The sequence below is a fragment of the Orcinus orca genome, chromosome 3 (assembly GCF_937001465.1).
Source record: "Orcinus orca chromosome 3, mOrcOrc1.1, whole genome shotgun sequence".
Classification (NCBI taxonomy): Eukaryota; Metazoa; Chordata; class Mammalia; order Artiodactyla; family Delphinidae; genus Orcinus; species Orcinus orca.
Window position 1 is genome coordinate 84,719,152 of NC_064561.1, and position 14,952 is coordinate 84,734,103.

Below are 14,952 nucleotides of genomic sequence, written 5' to 3' on the forward strand. Positions count from 1 at the left end.
CTTTAACCTCTATTTACTGCAGTGGAGTAAGCCTTAGGTCTTATATTATTGATACATTTATTTGCAAGACATGTTGAAGGATTCATTTACTCAGCCAACATGTATTGATCACATAGCATGTACCTGAAACTGCGCTAGCTACTTGCACAGACTGAGAAAACATTCTTACCAAAATCAACAAGTGGCTTTCTATAGAAATGAGTCAATAATTACCCAGAAGGAAGTTTAAAGTGTGTTAATCACCAAGAGAGGTCATGGGCACATATCCTGGAGTGCAGTCAGAATCCTGCCCCTCAGCAGCACCCTCCCCTTCTTCTCCCCAAGTTGCTCCGAGTTTGGATGTAGGATAAAATCCTGTAATAAGCACAAGCCATCCAAAAGCTGATATTGTTCCTCAACACAATCAAGTATTCTGCTATTTTCCATCTTTTAGGAAGGGCCTCTGCTTTGAAATCTCAGCCCTGTGAACAAGGGCCTGCCTCAAATAGATCAAACAGAAATTTGTCCCCGTGGGTTTTTTCTTAGTTCTGCTTTTGAGCTTGGGGAGGCCACTCTTTCACGCCTGGTTCTGACTGAAACAGCACATAGAAATCTTTCGTCTTTTCCAGGGACAAGGCAACTGAGCTGGCATAGCTACTCCCTTTCATGCTGTGCAAGCATTAGCTTTGCATTTTTAAAAACTATTGTACAATGTGTCACGCAGTGAGGCTTGCCAAAGGGAGGGAAAGGGAAAAAAGAATAGCAGAGTTGATTTCCTACATGCAAGTTTTAATGATTTTGGAAAACCATCAACCTGGATTAAATTCTGATACTAATTTGACAGTTTCCCACTAATGGCAAGAATGCAAAACCATTAATTAGCCTCTTGATAATTATACATTAAAGAACAATCTATTTTCTTGACAATTCTAACAAATGGACAAATTCATTTCATTAAAAACTCAAATACTTGACGAAGCTGATTTCATCCACGAGCTCTAGGTAAAATCACTCTTTCAAATATCCTCCGAACGTTTACATAGGTGCACGTACCTGGGCTTTCTGTTACCGACAAAAGCTCTGAGTGTGCAGGACTTCTGGGGCATGAAATGCATTTACATACATTATGAAACACAAACAAAGCAGAATCCATCAAGTCTGTTAGCGGGAGAAACTTACATCCCTCTTCTTACCAAATCAACCTGTAACTTGTGAAGAACTCTGTTATTTCCTAGCAACAGGAGTAAACACTGCGCTATATCCTGTGCCTAAGATATATAAACTTGTTAATCTGGAGTACTCAACTTAATTAAACATTAGACTTTTAAATTGCATTTTTAGTGCACAACAGTACTGCTAAATTATGATGATCAGCGGCTAAGTGTGCTTATGTCTGCAGAACTCGGGGAATGAAAATGAATCATTATTTTCCATCTTGATATGACTGCTTTTCTCTGAGTTCACGGGGCCTCAGAGTTCACTGGAACTGTATGGCTAAAACACAGGTTGGAGACCTCATTTATGAAAATTCCTTTAAACCTTTCACCACTTTGACAAATCCAGTCCAAGCTCACCGAGCCAGTTCAAAAGTAACTCTCAGCCTTTTTAGAGGTTTTCAATTACACCAACACAGCACACCAGAGCCATCATGTTGGACAAAGGACACTGCAGATACAGACAGGCACGAGTTCTTTTTAAGAGACTCACATGAAAGCAGCCTTCTCCAAACTGGAGCCAACAGATAAAAAGCACTGTCTGTCTTGAACCATCCTTGACTTAGTAAAAAGAGATCTTCGAATTACTTAAACATGGTTCGTGTTCGGTTATTTACAATTGGATGTATGCTACGATTTTTCTGGCTTTTTAGAAGTTAGTCTGCAAAAATACTGGCAGCTACTTTGCCCTCCAACTGTTCCAAATAGTTTTTTTTGAGGAATTGTTCAAAACATTCTCTAGACTTCATTCATCCTCCTCCTACATAGTGTGTGACACCAGGATTTACTTTTCCCTGTATGCACTCTGAGAAACAAAAACCTCAAGGAGGTCAAGGAGCTTTCCAGGTTGAAAATGGGAATCAACTGCAGAAAACAGAGGTTAGGCCTAATTCCACTTTCTATTTCAACGTACCCTTTGACTGGGCCTGAGGTAACCATACTCTTTTCTGATACAAGAAGTCCTTCTTAAAATGCTTATATGACTTAACAGATCAAACGCTAATGTTTTCTCCCCTTTACAAACTTTGAATTTATTTGAATATGGGGTTAGTATGGTTTTGTCACAGTACCAATCTTTGAGATTTGGTTGAATCAATTATTTTAAGTGGCATTTATCATTAGGGGTAAAGTAGACCAGCAAGCACGTGCACATTAGTTGGTTAGGAGAACTTGCCAAATTTAAACACTGTATGTGCAAAGGCAAATTGACTCAGCCTATAAATCTCCCATTCTCTCAGGGGGCACAGTGATGACTCTAAAACCACTGGAAACATAGAGAAAGCCCATCATTATGACTCTAACAGCTCCCTGATGCAGGCTATTCCTTCTTTGTGTATTTAATGTTCTAGATGTCAGCTGGCCTTCTTTGTAATCTCGCTGGGAGGCTTGTCCAGTGGACACGTTTTGTTTTGGTGTTTGGTCTGTCCTGCTTACGCCCCCTCCCCTACCGCCGTTAAATAAGACGTTACAGTTTAACACGCTTAACTGCAGATAAGTTCCCCTAGTATTCAGTATGAGAGGAGGCGAAGCTCCACGCTCAATGAGATGCATAGAAGCTCGGCACGATTCTAGGCTAGAATGTCCCTTTGAACTGTCGAGGCCCCCTGTCCACTCAGTCTGGCTCAAATGCAGTTCTGCGGCACTGGATAGAACCGGGGATCACAAGGCAGGAGCCAGGGGTGGGCCCCCTCCCCCATACTAATCCCTTCCGCTCCTGAGGTTACAAATAACCCTCCCCCATCCTTTAACGCATTCAATGTCCCAAATGCCAACTGTGGGCCTCCTAAACACTGCACTCTACACGAGAGACAGAGAGACGACTGACACGTTGCCTGCCCCCACAGGCCCATGTTCAAGAGAGCAGACAGCCGAGTACAACACCTCCTGGTGGGGCGACGGCAGAGGCGCAAGCTAAGTGCTGGGGGGCATAGAGGTGGTGGTGGCTGAGTCTGCCCTTGGGACTCCCAGGGCCTCCTCAGATCCCGAGCCTGCAGGCCACCACAGGAGCCACCAGCCACATGTGATGACTGAGGATGGCAAGCATGGCTGGTCTGTGTTAAGAATAAAATACACCCAACTGTACTCAATATCTTGTAATAACGTATAATGGAAGATAATGTAAAAAAAGAATATATATATTTATATACATATGTATAACTGAATCACTTCGCTATATACCTGAAGCTAACACAGCATTGTAAATCAACTATATTTCAATAAAAATTTTTTTAAATTAAAACAATTAAATACACTCACATTTCAAAGAGTTTGGGGAAAAAAGAATGCAAAGAATCGGTTAATGTTTTTTTAAAATATTGGTCACATAGGGCAATGCTGATACTCTGGATATACCAGGTTAAGTAAAACATTATTAACATTAATTCCACCTGTTTCCTTCTACTTTTCTTACTGTGCCTACTGGAAGGTCTGAAATGACCTATGGGGCTCGCATCCACGGATGCTATTTATTTCTAGCAGGCTGTTCTGGTCACAAGCAGACATTTGGGGAGAAAACCCAGGAGGCTGTCGCAGGGGCAGGTGGGCGAGAGGGGAGAAGTAGCCGTGGAATGAGAGAAGAGGTGACACACGGAGAGCCCAGAGAGGGGCTACAAAGAGGGAGCAGAGTGACGGTGTGTTTGTTCCCTGAAGAGTACTTACCCGCCGGATTCATCTGCAGCAGAGAGACTACAACATGAAGACCAAAACAAGGACAAGAGTCACATCACCAATAACTGAGAAGCAGCCTGTGGTTTACAGGGAGCCATGCTCTGCCGGGACCAGCCCGACCAGTCAGCCTTGTCTTCACTCCATCTGTGGCCTGTTGTCTGGTCACTCTGCCTTCTCACCTGCAAAGGGGGACCTGAGAGGAACTGCTCTGCTCGTGGGTCCCCCTTCCTCTGTCAACCAAGTCTCTGGATACCTGAAGCTCCCTCAACACCCTGAGAGGGAGGACGGAAAGGGCTAGAGAAATAGACATGTTTGGGACTAGAGTTTTGAAACTACAAAGAATGGAATGAATCCTTTATACTTCCTTTTTCACCCAACTTATCGCACTTTATTTAAATTCTTTGTTAGTCCCCTTCTCTGCTAGATGTGAGCCGGGTGTAAGCGCCAAGAGCTCAGGACCCACATCTGTGTGCTGCCGTGACCACAGCTCCGAGTGTGGAGCCGGGCAAACAGGCGCCCACAATGAACATCTGTGGACGGGCTCAAATGGAGAACGTGCAGTCGTGTGTGTTGTTGAGGATGTGCTGAGTTAAAGTTTCCAGGTGTGTAAACGGCACTCCGGACCAAGTGCGGCGCTCACCCAGGGATGGTCCGGCAGTCGGGCCGCATCTCTCTAGGGATGTTATCTGCTCTGTGTGGCGGGCGACAGTGAGCTGAGACCTTCCCAGCGCTGGTCCACTCTGGCACTGGAAACATTCCAGGAGGCTCCTGAGGCAGAAGCAGCCACTTGACTGACTTTCAATGGGGAAGCTCAAGGCTGAGGGCAGTCAGGACTAACAGAGGCTGGGAGTCTCCCTGGCTGGGTCTCATGCCTCTCCTGGTAAGAAGAATGGAGTGAAGGAGCAGTGATGCAGATCTGGGCTCTGTTTAATTCCACGCTCACCGCTTGACAGCTGGGGGACAAGTAAGTGCCTTCTCCGAACTTCACTCTCCACAGCTTAAAACAGGGCTCATCCTGCACGTCTTAGGGGCTGGTTGGCCATGATGTGCTTTTCAGAAAGGACTGGCACATGGTGATCATGATAAATGGTTACATGTGATACACGGTAAACACTCAACAATGGCTGTTACCCTTCTTCCAGATTACAGCTTTTAAGCAAGGTTTTTAACCTGGAGGCCATGGAGCCCCAGGAAATCCACAGATGGAAACTCTTGAAATCAGATACAAAGTGGTGTGTGTGTGAGTGTGCACATCTTTTTTCTCTAAGGGAAGAAACCATAGCTTTCATCAGAGCCTCAAAATGCTCTCAGACTGACAACAGGTTAAGAAACATTCTTAAGCTTCTGCGGCTTCCAAAGTGTTTAGCTCATTTTGTGTATCTTTGGTATAACTTTATGCGTGATTCTCAGAACTAAGCCTCTTCCATGCCTGTCCAAGAGGCCTACATTTTACACATGACAGTACAACCTCTGTAAGAGGCCTTTATTATCTGGCAACGGTAGATTCACGAGAACATAATTGGAATTTCTAAGGTAGACATTCATCTTAATTTCAGCTACATAGAGTACTGGTGTCCTTACGTCTTTAAACAACTTCTTCCATAGTGTTTCTGACATAATTGATGGCCAAGGAAGGCAGCTGGAATGTTTTATTCTTAGGAAGCGGTCACTTCGTTCTAGAACAACAACAAAAACATCATAATGGATGACTTGGGAGCCCAGTCAGGGATGGGGTCTCCTCCTCAACAACCCAGATGAGTGGCTGGCAGCCCTGCAGGCTCCAGGAAGAGGGAGCTTAGCAGCTTCAACTCTCTCAATGTTAGTTTTCTCACACGGAGAGGAAGGCTGAGAATGTAACATCTCTTTCCTGGGGCTGCTGTGAGGATTCCCTAAGAATAACTGCAACACAGAGTAAGCACCTTGGATATTAACTGTTAGGTGCCCTCTCTACGTATATGGTAGGAAGAAAAAGTACTCCTCATCTGATCCCTGAGCCACAGATTCTAGCCTTGAGAGTAACTTTGGGCCACTGCTATTTTCCCACCTCTTAAGGCAGCTCTTAGTGACCAAGTAGGAAACGAGCAGTTGGGAGAACTGCTGCAAAAGTGTCTGAGCAGCAAGTTCAAAGAGAACCTGTCTTCATGTCCAATGTTCCACGATGCAAATATGAGAATCAACTTAAAGGAAATAGAAAAAAACCTAAAAAATCACCTTAAAAACCTGAAGATTAACATTTCAGTACACATATTTCATTCATTCATTTAAAAACTATTGTGCATCCCTGACGTGAGAGGTACTGTACTAAGCACAGGAATATACAAAGACAGGGAAGCACAGTGCCTCGCTAAAGACATTTAGAGCAGGAACAGAGACAGACTAGTATACCCAACGCCGACCACAGGGTCAAGTCCGAGGCAGGGGCTGGGTGGGAGGGGGTGTTCAGCAAAGGCTTCTTGAAAGAATAATACTTGGGTTGTGTCTAGGAGGAGGAGTAAATGTTCACTAGGTCAAGAAAGGAGAAACAATATTCCACAGAGACAACAGCACGTGCGAAAATATGAGGATGAGAGAGGAAATGGACATTTGGTGACCTTAATGTTAGAGAGATCAGCACAGCATGAGGATTATGTGGACAGCTAAAAGAAGTGTGCTGCACACCCTCACTCCCATCCATCTGCTGTGTCCAACAGGGCACACATCACGGGGGATCCTGGAATTCATGGTTAAGAGTTTGGACTTCTTCCCCAGGGCCATGAAGTTTTGAATGGTTCTTCTTTTATGGAGATAAAGCTGGCATATAACATTGTATTAGTTTCAGGTGCAAAACATAATGATTTGATATTTGTATATATTATGAAATGATCACCACGATAAGTCTAGTTAACATCTATCACTACACATAGTTACAACTTTTTTCCTTATGATGAGAACTTTTTTTTTTTTTTTGGCGGTACACAGGCCTCTTACTGTTGTGGCCTCTCCCGTTGCGGAGCACAGGCCCCGGAGGCGCAGGCTCAGCGGCCATGGCTCACAGGCCCAGCCGCTCCGCGGCATGTGGGATCTTCCCAGACCGGGGCACGAACCCGTGTCCCCTGCATCGGCAGGCGGACTCTCCACAACTGCACCACCAGGGAAGCCCTGATGAGAACTTTTAAGATCCACTTTCTTAGCAACTTTCAAATATGCAATATATTATTTTTAACTACAGTCACCATGCTGTGTATCACACCCCCATGACTTATTTATTTTACAGCTGGAAATTTGTACCTTTTGACCACGGATGCATGATTCGATTTTAACTATTTGTCCTTTAGAAAGAGCTCTCAGGCAGTGGTGAGGAGAATGGCCTGGTAGGGAGAGATGGGAGGCAGCATTTTCGAGGTGAGCTGTGAGGACTGAAACAGGGAGGGTCTAAACTAACACAGAGAAAAAGAGTAAGATTGAGGGATGGAACAGGAGGTCCTGGTGATTGATTAGGTGGAGGCAGAAAGGGAGACAGTCAGACCAGGACCATTCCCAGGTTTATGGCTCGGTGGCTTAGTGAGATATGCTATGTTCTCTGGGGAAAACAGATGGAACAGTAGATATCTGCTGTTGCTGTTTGCACAGCCTCCACTTTCTCTTCTTTTCAATATTTTCTCTTTAAAAACCACCCGCTCCCTGCTCTCAGGTCATTCGGTTTAGGAGGGCTTTGCTGACCACCCTACCATGTACCTCTCCCACCTCCCACCCACTCCTCACACACACTCCCTCCCATTCCTGAAGGCTCCAGGACCGGACCCACCATCAAGGCCGAGCCAAGAAGCATGTTCCCAATCTCTGGCCATAAGAACAGGTTCAAGCATGAGCATATGATCAAAGCGGTCTAATTAGAGTAAATCCTGAATTATTCTCTTTTCCCACAGGGAGTAAGTCTAAAGCTGCTGATGAATATTTTACCACCATGAAGAAGACAAAAGCAGCATTGGATCCTTTCTGAACTTTTCCAATACAGGAGCCAGGATATGTCCCTTCCTACTTGAACACTGGGTTTCTGTGACTTGCTGACAAATACAAAAAAGTAAAGACAATTGTGTTTCAAAAAAAAAAAAAAAACCCAGAGTCTATTTTTGTAAGTGGTGGATTATAAAAACCTATATTACTGTGACACTAGCACCTTAGAACATTTAAATCTGCAAAAGACATTTAGGGACTTTATAGCAAATTATTTTGTGAATAATGAAAAGCCAGACCGGACTGCTTTAGAAAATGTTACTGCGGCAGATACTGGCACCTTCACTCATTAAGTTAACATTTATTGAGTACCTTCAGGGTTCTTAGACTTGTGCAACAGAAACTAGAAAAGCCTATGCTCAGGTTTGAGCTGGTCCATACGAGGCCCTTCCATAAAGAGCAGCTCTGTGTGCTGTTGCAACTGATCCTGTGATGTGAGCAAGGCCAGGTGTTTCAGGCTGGCCTGACAGCTGCACCCGATAGTAAGGACACCACCCGAATTTCAGTCTAGCCACCAATAAAACAAGGCCGGCGAAGCAGCACCTCGACTGAGCCCTCAGGTGAAAGACGGCACAGAACGTGTTCTGCGTTCCTCTCCCCGCTAATAAAATATCCACTGACGTTTATGGAGGAGCCTGGATGATGCATCGTGCCGGCTCTCTCCTTTCTCTACTCTCCCTCCATGAGAAAACCCTGCCACTAGCATGGCTTTAACTGTCATTAATGCGCCGACATCTCTATGTAAATGTGCCTAAATTGTCACCTCCTACCCACCCTGCCTCCCAGTGGCTAGGCCCAAATAAATCTTCAAGTGTTCATCTCTGGCGGATACTGGCTGGTTTTGCCACCCTGTGTCCATTCCCAATTCTGATAGCACTGCTCCCATGTCCTTTGAGGAAGCACCCACCTATTCCCTATTGTGTGCTGTCTTAGCAGGGCTGTCAGTCAAGGCTTCTGGCTCAGCAGTGTGTCTGCCACTCAAACTAGGCCCAAGGAGCTCTCTTTCCTGCTTCACTAAGTCCAAGGGCACAGCCTTCCATGGGCAGACCTCCAGCTGTGTGCCTCAGGAAAAAGAACTTCAGTTCCTACTCCCCAGCCCCCCAGAGAGGTTTTGTTTCTATCCTGAGAGTGGTTCTGACTTCCCTTAAACCCTTAGGATATCCTCCAGGTTGCATTTTGTTTTCTGTTGCTTTACAACTAGAGAAACTTTAGCCATATATAATCCACTGCCATTTAAACACTAAGCAATAGTGACATTCATAGCATACTCTGCAGCTTGTAAAGTACTTTCACATTCCATTTATCTCTTTTAATCAACCTTCCTGGAACTGAATTTTTCTCCTCCCCCCAAATAAATCACTTATTGATTTCTCTGTTTCTCATAACAGCACAATCATTCTTTCAATCACTTAAGCTTTTTTAATTCTCATAATGATTCTGACTGTAATCAGTCACCTAACGATAAATCTGGGCTCTTCCAGGTCGATCCCTCCCTTTCCATTCTCTCTGCCTCCACCTTTGCAGAGCTTTCCTCACCTCCCACCAGGGACTGCTGACTCTGCTACCAACCTACTGCCTCCAGACCATCCTAACGCCGCTGGGAGAGGATATGGCTAAAATTTTATCGTTGTCACTCCTCCTCCTCTACCTGTGGTTTTCAGAACAAAGATTATAGCACAATGATTTATAGCCTCAATTCTGGGCTGTCTCCAAGTATACTATCTTATAGTACACTATCCCTCAGCACAAAACATTTGCTAGAACAAGTGTTTTCATATACGTACTAGATTGAAAAGAAATTGCTACAATTTTTTGCAGCTCGCTCTGATCGTAAGTGGAGTCTTTCAATACCCCTTGAATCTGGGGTGACCTTGTGATTTGATTTGGCCAATGCGAAGGTAGCAACTATAATACAGTACAAGCAGAGGCTTAAAGATCACCTCGAATTGGGATTTTCTCTTTCACTGCTTTTGGAGCACTGCTTGTCTGCCACATAAAGAAGCCCATGCTAGTCAGCTGGAGAATGGGAGGCACATGCCCCAGTTACCTGTTAATGTGACCTACTAACTGCCAGACATAAATGGGGTCATCCTAGATCATCCAAACTACCAGCTGACTGAAGATAACTGAGGAACTCAACCAAGACCAGCAGAAGAACCACCTAGCTGAACTCAACCTGAACTGCCGACCACAGAATTGCAAGCTATAGCATCATTTTAAGCAACTACATTTGGGGGTGATTTGCTACACAGCAATGGATAACTGATAAAACATCTAAGCTGATTTGGTTAATTTCTCCTGGGAATTCCTTTTCAATTACTACTCAGTGTCTTGGGCACTCAATCATAAAGTATCTTCTTTCATCTTTTGTACCATTATTTTCCATGTGTCCTATTTCCCCCTTGTAAGTTCCTTGTGAAGAGACTCTGCATATTTTTATATCCCATGTATGTACAAAGTGTATACACAATGACTATTTAGGAATCGATCAGTACTTTTCCAGGGCCCAGCCATCAATCATATCAATTAATATTAATCATTTCAACACATATTTTGATCATTACTTTTAAAAGCTTAAAAAAAGAGCTGATAAGGTACAAACCATAAAATATAAAATCTAGTTATCTAACCTATGTAAAGCAAAAAATCATGCATAGGGGGCTTTCCTGGTGGCACAGTGGTTGAGAGTCCACCTGCCAATGCAGGGGACACGGGTTCAAGCCCTGGTCCGGGAAAATCCCACATGCCGCGGGGCGGCTGGGCCTGTGCGCCACAACTACTGAGCCTGCGCTCTAGAGCCCGCGAGCCACAACTACTGAAGCCCGCGCGCCTGGAGCCTGTGCTCCGCAGCGGGAGAGGCCACCGCAGTGAGAAGCCTGTGCACCGCAGTGAAGAGTGGCCCCGCTCGCCGCACTGGAGAGGGCCCGCGCGCAGTAGCGAAGACCCAACACAGCCAAAAATAATAAATTTGAAATAAAAAAAAAAAAAGTGCCTTGAGGTTTGCAAGTTACGGCATAAATCTTGATAATAACCATACATTTAAAAAATATCATGCATAGTATAAATCATATTAGTAACCATTTCATTGATTCATTTTCAGAAAGTTAATTCTTGTAAGTGGAATCTGCACACCAGTCTAAGGGGCACAAGGAAACAAGTATATAAAGGTAAAAGCTTCACAGAAGCAAATGTCTGATTTTCACCAGGAAATTATTTTTCTCCCAAGACACTTATTTCTCCTATGTGGTTTGCAACCCTAATCTGACAGACTGCCAAAAACAAGCCTTCTAAGAGTGTCACTGATTCTCTTGCTGCTGTTCAATTAGATTTTGCATTTAGAAGAGAAATTCCCTTGTGTTTCTTATAATGATGTACCTGCTCCTTGGGAGATTTCCTCTCTTGACAAGAAATGCCTTCAGTATGGCAAGAAAAACAGCTCCAGGCTTTCTCTGATAATATCAAAGATCATTTGTTTGTATTAGATGGTTATGTGGGTTTCCCTCCTCTTAAGAGCAGTAAAGTACCGTTACAATTCCTTCCCAGACAACAGCACACACAAAGTTTCTTGGCCTCTGTTCTGCATTTCTACTATATACCTGCACAGGAACAACTACTTGGAAGTAGCAAAGCTGTGACATAGTAGACAGAGAAATTCATTTGCTTTAGTCCCTTCCTTTTGGATAGCAATACACAATAAATGTCAAATCAATAAATGCAGCATCATTTCAAATCCACCATATTGTAACCTTTCCTCATGAAATGCTTCCTATAAATAAAATGAAGTTTATGTTCAAAATTGTATAGCTTATTTTTGATATTTAATTTCTAACTGAGATGTCCAAAGATCCTTAAGAGAACGACCATCGTTTTCTTCCTGTTTCTAGACCTGGAACTCCTACATATTTGGTTATGGGTAATCTTCAGTTAATACTGCCTTCCAGAGAGACTTCTGCTATGCTGATGAAAATGTCACACCTTTTCAAATAGTTTTAAGGACACCTTAAGGGTGTCTTCCTAGACTCTAACCAAGCTGAATGTAATTTAATATTGAGATGCATCAGAAATATCCAACAGACATTCTCTCCCAGATGTAAACACATTAACATACTGCTTTCCCACACCTTGTCCTCTTTGCCTTTTAAAATTTCAGTATGTACAAATGAAATACAGATTTCAACCCATTCCCAACTGGGACATCTGCTCCATAATAAGAGAAATAGGTTTTTGCCTTCCTGCAGATTCAGCAAGGAAAGCCCTGCTTGAAAATGATGTGTTTAGAGTGACACCTTGGAGGACTGACATACTCTGCACACATGTAATCCTCATAAACCTCCCCAGACAGCCCTTATTTCATTTTGCAAACTGCATCCTGGCTGGGCTCCACAGCACGTGGTGTGTGGTGAGACTGCCCTGCAGTGGTTCTCCCTTCCTCTGGGCTCTTTGATGGACACTTGTCAGTAATAGCCAAGAGGAGTGGGGCCCAGCCACCAGCAAGTGAAAAACGGCCACTGATAGTAAGCTTAATTAACTTTCCCAAGGAAAGCCTGTTCCCACAGGAAAAAACACCACGTTTCCCCCCCTCCTAGCGGTCCATTGAAAATGAGCAACAATGCTGTTGCCTTTTTGTTTCCCAAAGACTTTCTTCCCCGCAAGCAGTAGCGTGTTCCTCAAAGAATGCTAGTATTTCCTGTGGAAACTGTATGGCTGCCAGTAATGGCTCATAATTTTCCCTCTTTTCTTTTCGTAAAAATGAAATAAACAAACGTGGCATTTGACAATAGCCAAAATACCAGTTCACCTCACTTACCACCTGCAGATGAAAGTCATCACCACGGAAGAAGGCCAGGAGACAAACACTCCTGGCTAAAACTGACGCGGACGAGCCCGGGACGCAGGACGGCGCCCGAGGGTGGCGGTCGAAGCCCGGGCAAGACGGAGCAGCCAGTGGGCGCGGTGCGGCTGAGTGAGGGGCTCCCCTTGGGCCGTGGCAACCCCAGGCGTCCCTCTTCTGCGATTACTATTATTGTTGGTGGTGCTGTTGCTATTACTATTACTTCGCCCCTCATTATCTCAGCTCTTAGGAGCCGCGGCACTGCCCATCCCTGCCTCCGATACGATCCCAGGTAGCAGCAAGAATAATACCCACACGAAACCGGCAAATGAAAAGAACAATCCTTTGGAAATTGAGGCGGGGGCTGTTCCCCCCTCCCCCAAGGAGAGTAGCCGCTTGGCAGCTGCCGCCGCCGTCGCTGTAGAGACCTCCCCCCAAACCCTTTCTGCAGAGGCACCGCCGCTACTCGAGCAGCCGGGACTCGCGGCACAAAGGGGGCCCGGGGCTCGGTGGGAGCCAGGGCGACACCCGCCCTGGTCGCCCGGTGCAAACTTGTAAAGGCTTAGCCGCCCGCGGCGCCGCCCCCCACCTCCCCGCGGCGCCCGCCCAGGACCTGGACTCACCGGGGGCGCCCGGCGCTGCGGCGGCTCGGGAGCGCGGACTACGGACGGACGGACGGATGGACGGCGGTGGCGGGAGCAGGAACCGCCGCAGCCGGAGCGGGCGGGCGGCGGAGGCGCTGCCGCGGCCCCGCTACGTCACAATGCGGCCGGGCCTCCGGCGCTGCTCCCCGGGCCCCGCAACAGACGCGAGCGGGCGGGGGCGGCCCCGGGGCGGCGGGCGCGGAGCCGGCGCGGAGGGAAGCGGGGCGCGGCGCGGGCGCACCTCTGGGATGGGGGCGCGGTCACCGCTGCCCGGGCTTCAGGGGCCGCCGTGCCCTCGCGTTGCAGTGCGCCGGGTGCCCGCCCCCCCGGCCCGCGAGCCCCCTCAGCCTGACTGACGGCGACCCTCCCCGCGGCGCCCCCCGGGCGGCCCGCGCCCCGACCGCACCGCCTCGTCGCCCCGTACCCCCGCCCGCCCTCCTGCCCGAGGCGGTCAGCGAACCTGCTCTTTCTTCTGTACCTTTCGCTCTGGTACCTCTGCTGCCTTTGCCGCCCCTCAACTGGCTTTCTCCGCTCCTCCCCTCCTACTTTTTGCCCCGCTTCTCCCTTTCTCCTCCGCCTCCCTCCCCCGCTTGGCGGCCTCTCCCCCCCGGAGATGAAATCGCCCCTCACCGTGATCCCTGCGTCAACTGCTGCCACCTCATTGGTCCCCAAACCATTCCAGGGTTCCAGCCTCAGCCGGGAAAAGAGACTCGGGGAGGGCGGGAGGGGGGGCAACGGAACATGGGCACTGTCCTGGGAAATTGCTGTGCTTCGGGAGCCCCTGGCAGAGTCCTCAGGAGCTGGCACAGTCCTCAGCCCCCAATCCTCCCCCGCCCCACGCCAGGCTTGCCCACCCTAGAGGACTTCGCCAAGGAGGGAAAGGCAAGGGGGCTTTGCCCGGAATGTTCTGTGCTCAAGTGTGGGTGGTGGATGGAGGAGGCTTTGGTCTAAGCGAATGGCTTTTTAATTCAACAACATTTAATACACCAACGGCCCTGCAGTAATATTAACTTTACTCTTAGCGTCTCTTTCTTAATTGGTGGGGGGGGGTCGGGGTGGGGAGCTGCTGGATTAGGCATCCACAAGTCAGCAGTGGTGACTGCCTCTTTCCTTCCTTGTTTCCGAAATGAACTCAGGAGGAGTGGAAGCATTTATGCTAACCTTGGCTCCCGATCATCTCGCTTTCGCCCTCTGGAAAGCTTTCAATGGTTTTTAAGAAATCTCTTTCCCGGGAGAGACGTCTCAGAGAAGCTCACTCAGCAAAGCCATTGAGGGCCACACTCTTGCTCCTGGGTGTGGCTGCTCGCCTGATGCTGCTCCAGAGAAAATTGCGAGGAAGCAAGTTCTCGTCTGTCCGCTTAAGGGCCTCCTCCTTCCCCTGCCAGTTCCAGAAGACAAGGGTGGCGCCACGATCCTGGGAAATTCGGCCCTATCTGGGTTAGTGGCAATGGGGATGTATAGCATGTGTAAGACCGTCACTGAAAACATATTACCAATAAAAAAGGAAGGGCCTGGTTGTTTAAAAACTGTGGTTCCCTGGATGACTAGCGAAATATTGCAAACAGTGCCTATGTAGTCCAGGGGCTGCTTTGTTGGCATTTCAGGAAAGAGGCCATTGTACTAT

At 46.9% G+C, this 14,952-nt stretch overlaps 1 protein-coding gene across 3 annotated transcripts in view; it reads right to left on the bottom strand.

The window, feature by feature from the left end:
* The window catches only part of SNCAIP (synuclein alpha interacting protein), a 149,854-nt gene extending 135,933 nt beyond the window's left edge, over positions 1-13,921 (bottom strand). For 2 of the 3 annotated variants that reach the window (XM_049707173.1, XM_012532169.3), the window contains exon 1: positions 13,789-13,921. The gene's annotated coding sequence lies outside the window, so the exon portion shown is untranslated. Of the gene's footprint in view, positions 1-13,307; positions 13,436-13,788 lie in introns of those variants that run through there. The other variant, XM_049707172.1, reaches the window with a different exon arrangement.
* Positions 13,922-14,952: the final 1,031 nt, after the last annotated feature.